At 41.3% G+C, this 5,128-nt stretch overlaps 1 non-coding gene across 1 annotated transcript; it reads right to left on the bottom strand.

The window, feature by feature from the left end:
* Positions 1-1,623: 1,623 nt before the first annotated feature.
* On the bottom strand, positions 1,624-1,730 carry LOC118481533. Its single transcript, XR_004865742.1, has one exon. It is a non-coding gene; the product is annotated as a small nucleolar RNA R71 (small nucleolar RNA).
* Between the last annotated feature and the right edge of the window lie 3,398 nt (positions 1,731-5,128).

Below are 5,128 nucleotides of genomic sequence, written 5' to 3'. Positions count from 1 at the left end.
AGAGGTCCTGCAAGGGACCTGGGTCAAATTTAGTAGGACCTCCTTCAATACCCAAAGGTATTGGATGACGGGGGTCCAAACTCTTTGATCCCCTCATAAGTTAACTACTATTAATACTATAACCCAGCTATTTAGGACTGTATCCCTGCTGACTCAGATACTTAGTCGAGGGTAACGTCACCTCCAAAGAGGGGCCTACCATAATTTGCATTAATAACTTAATTCATTATCTTTCAATAATCCGACCCTTTAGGATTGTATCCTTGCTGACTCAAACTACTGGGTTGAGGGTAACGTCGCCTTCAAAAGAGGGGCCTACTACAATAACTAAGATAATCTCTTAAACAAGTGCAAAAGTGCGAAAATAATCAAAGGTTATAGTAATACACGAGTCGGATCCAAGTGATTCATCTTGTCTATCTGTTTTTATTTTTATTTTATTTTTCAGCATTTAGTTAGTTTTATTTTTATTTTATTTTTTTAGTTTAAAAATCTTTTCTAACATTTTGATTTGATTAGACGTTGAGGATAAACCGGTATTAAAAGCTCTTGTATCCTTGGACGACCTCGGTATCTTACCAACACTATACTACGTCCACGATGGGTGCACTTGCCCATATGTGTGTTTACTGTTAGTAAATATCGTGTTTTATAAATTTAAAACTTGGCTAAAAAGTGTAAAAAGGGCTTAATATATATATTAAAAACATAACACACTTCACGCACATCAAGTTTTTGGCGCCGTTATCGGGGATACAAGGATTTTAAGAAAGTTAGGAATCAACGGCCTAATCATTTTTTTTATTTTCTTTTTAATTTTTTTTGGATTTTCTTAGTTTTTCAGCTTCTGCAGAGATCAGCACGGGCCGTGCCTGGTCGGACACGGGCCGTGTCCAGCGTTGTTACTGGCAGTTTTTAGTTTTCCAAGTTACAGAAGGCTGACCACGGGGCCGTGTCGGTGCAACATGAGGCCGTGTCCTACTCTCCAGTAACTGGGATCTGGAAAACAATCACTGTAACTTCGACCGCGGACCGTGTTCATTGAGCACGGGGCCGTGGTGAACCTTCTGAACAACATTCTTTTCTGTTTTTGTTGCAGGACTTGGAACCAGACGCCAACCCTACGTAGTGTATGAGCTCCAGTTCTAATAAGGACATAAAAGAACCTCTAGAAGAACCCGAACGCTTTCTCAGAAAAAGACTAAAAGCCAAAAACCAAGAGAAGGTTTCGGGGAACCCACTTCTAATGGCGGACCAACGTACCCCCATGGATTATCTACGACCCACCGTAGGTAACCTCGGCGCCGCTATCAATGCACCGAATGTTGAAGCCAATAACTTCGAACTTCGGCCGCATTTGATACAGATGCTTCAGAACTCCGCAACCTTACATGGGCTTGCGGACGAGGATCCCCATCTACATATTACTAATTTCTTAGAAATATGTGATATTTTTCGGATCAATGGAGCATCAAATGACGCCATCCGCCTCCGAATATTTCCTTTTTCACTAAAAGACCGAGCAAAAGCTTGGCTTAACGCCCTCCCAGCTGGATCGGTAAACACCTGGGATGAACTAGCCCAAAAATTTCTATATAAGTATTTCCCCCCGCTAACACGGCTAAATTAATGACTGAAATTAATACATATTCACAAGAGGACGGGGAATCCTTATATGAATCTTGGGAAAGGTTCAAGGAGCTATTGCGAAAGTGTCCACATCACGGCCTTGCAATATGGCAACAAGTGTCCACTTTCTATAATGGGCTGTTGCCACACACAAGGCAAACACTGGACTCTAGCTCTGGGGGACTTTTAGGTAATCGTCGCCCGCATGAAATATATAATCAAATTGAGGAAATTGCTCAAACCAATTTTCAGTGGCACACTCCCCGAGGCAATAAATCTATTGCCCCAGGCACCCATAAGGTTGATGAAAGCACTTCTTTACAAACCCAAATCGAGGCCCTTTATTCAAAAATAAAAAAAATTGAAATGACAAAAACGGTCTCGGTTATGGCTTGTGAAGGGTGTGGTGGGCCATATGAAAATTGGAGTTGTATGAAAGAAACAGACGATCAACAAAAATCGGTAAACTACATTGATAATAGACCTAGGCCGTTAGGTCCTCCAACGGGCACCTACAACCAAGGATGGCGAAATCACCCTAACCTTGGTTGGAGAGAACCCGACAATGGTAGTAACCAACACAACGTAAACCAACGAACAAACTTTCAACAACCAAGAAATGAGTCCCAAAATTTCCCTTAACAACAAAGTGGACGAGAAAGGCTTGAAGATACTATATCTCGCCTCATCTCCGACACTGAAACGAAAAACTCGGATAGATTTCTACAATTAGAATCAAATTTTAGAAATCAACAAGCTAGTATTCAAAACATCGAAAAACAAATAAGTCAACTAGCACAAAATTTCTCCGAGAGACCACAATGCGCGTTACCAAGCAATACCGAAACAAACCCAAAGGCACAAGTTCATCTCATAACACTACGAGACCGCACCGTGGGTCCTACGGAAAGCCCGCCGCCTACCGATGAGACCATAACACCGTCCTTACAAGAGAAAGGTTCCCCTCCCTCATCAGAGCCTACCAAGGCTCCTCGAGTTCCGTACCCCGGTAGGTTAATCCAACAAAAGACCGATGAGCAATTCGCAAAATTCGAAAGTTTACTAAAACAATTGCATGTCAATATTCCTTTCATTGATGTCCTAACCCAAATGCCTAAATACTCTAAATTCATGAGGGACTTCCTCACTCATAAAAGGAAAATTGAAACATTGCAATCAGTTAACTTAGGCGAAGAATGCTCTGCCATCGTACTCAACAAACTTCCCCAAAAGAAAATCGATCCCGGAAGCTTCACAATTCCTTGCTCAATCGGTGACTCCCCCGTTCGTAATGCACTAGCCGACCTTGGGGCTAGCATTAACCTCATGCCCTCATCAATGTTCAAAAGACTCGGCCTAGGAAAAATGAGTCCTACAAAAATGAGTATACAACTTGCTGATCGATCCGTCAAATTCCCGCAAGGTGTCATTGAAAATATCCTAGTCAAGGTCGACAAATTCGTCTACCCGGCCGACTTTGTCATACTTGATATGGAAGAAGACACCGAAGTCCCCCTCATATTAGGGAGACCATTTCTCGCCACCGCACAAGCAGTGGTAGATATGAATGACGGAACACTCACTTTGAAATATGAGGATGATGAAGTAAAGCTCGGGGTTGGGAAGAGAATAGAGGACGATGACCCGGTCAATTACATGAAGGTTATTGATTCAAGTTTGGATGATGCTCTCCGACGGTGCAACAGGGGATGCAAAACATCCCGCTCAGAAAACATATAACCTTGCCTTGGGTCTAGCCAAGGACCCTTATAAACGTAGCGCACCACGGAGGCAATCCGCGGAACTATCCTTAGTTTAAGTTTAATCTTTTAGTTTTAATTTGAAGAAATAAAACACACTCATGGTGGTCAAGGATGACAAGGGAAACGAGAAACATAAACCCATGCACGAAAACAAGGCACCCGACAACAATTTCTCCCTTACAGTCAGTTCAGCACGGGCCGTGCCCAGCCAACACGGCCCCGTGCTGAACATCCTGCAGACAAGTGCCCAGTTCAGGTAACTGGACACGGGCCGTGTTCACCGAACACGCCCCCGTGTCCAGGCTTCTGTTTCTTTTCTTTAATTATTGTTACTGGCATCTGAACACGGGGCCGTGCCCGGTCCCCACGGGGTCGTGTCCAGACTGCCAGTAACATAAATTTTTGCTTTTGATACCATTTTACACATTCAGTCAACCTAAAAATTTATTTTTAGGACACATTGAGGACAATGTATAATTTAAGTGTGGGGGGGGGGGATGCTAAAACCTTGAATTTTGCAAGTCCTAATAACATACACAAAACTCTATTGGAACCGCTAATCACCCCAAATTTTTTCAAAAATTTTCATTTTTTTTACTTGTCTAAGTTTAAGTTGGGAATTCTAAGACTAACAAGGTTATATTTTTATAAGTTTACAACCGATAGCGTCGTGATAAAAAGAACCAACATAAGAAATTATGAAACGGCATGACAAGCTTAGTTAAAATTCGATTATGTATACTCGATCACATAAAAACCCATTCCTACAAAAGTGAGTTTTTGAGCCTTTATTGAGCATATAAATATACATCTTTACGCTAAATGCTCATTTTTCGTTTCTTGTGTGAATAGCCGCTTGGTTCTTACGACTCTAAAACTTGCCACGACAATTCATTCCCGGTCCTTACCAACTTCAACCCAAGTAAGTAAATGATGGAGGCATTAGGACTAACCCTTTTTCTTTCAACACCATTATTTTTATTTTTCTTTTCACCTACCAAAAAAATCCCCTTAGTTAACCCCTTTGAGCCTAAACCTTTTCATTTCTTAACCCAAAACCCTTTTTACCCACCAAAAACCCTTTTTATTTTTACCCTTTATTTTAAGTAACAAGCTCGGTTTTCATGTGACTAAAAAAAATCTATCTACAATGAAGTTAGAAATAAACAAACAAAGCTCCTCAAACAAAAGCTTGTTTGAAGAAATACTTCATTTAAAAAAAGTCACAAACAAAATGTTTTACGAGAACCGACGCTTTTTACGACTTTCGCCCTTTTCTACTAACCACTAACCCAACCACCCACCTTTAGCCCAGACTTATCGTTTGTCCGTGGTGTCTTGGCATTATTTTACTGTCTATATAAAATAAAAGATTTTCACCATTCATATCTCCACGGTCTATATGGATGTATGTTGGCTACCTGGTCGGGGGTTAAGGGAACGGTTTGGTAAGGGTCTTGCCCTTGTTCAGCGTTTAGAGGTCCTGCAAGGGACCTAGGTCAAATTTAGTAGGACCTCCTTCAATACCCAAAGGTATTGGATGGCGGGGGTCCAAACTCTTTGATCCCCTCATAAGTTAACTACTATTAATACTATAACCCAGCTATTTAGGACTGTATCACTACTGACTCAGATACTTAGTCGAGGGTAACGTCACCTCCAAAAGAGGGGCCTACCATAATTTGCATTAATAACTTAATTCATTATCTTTCAATAATCCGACCCTTTAGGATTGT

Source organism: Helianthus annuus, chromosome 8 (assembly GCF_002127325.2).
Source record: "Helianthus annuus cultivar XRQ/B chromosome 8, HanXRQr2.0-SUNRISE, whole genome shotgun sequence".
NCBI classification, from domain to species: Eukaryota; Viridiplantae; Streptophyta; class Magnoliopsida; order Asterales; family Asteraceae; genus Helianthus; species Helianthus annuus.
Note: the sequence above shows the minus strand (reverse complement) of the source record. Positions and strands in the feature narration are given on the sequence as shown.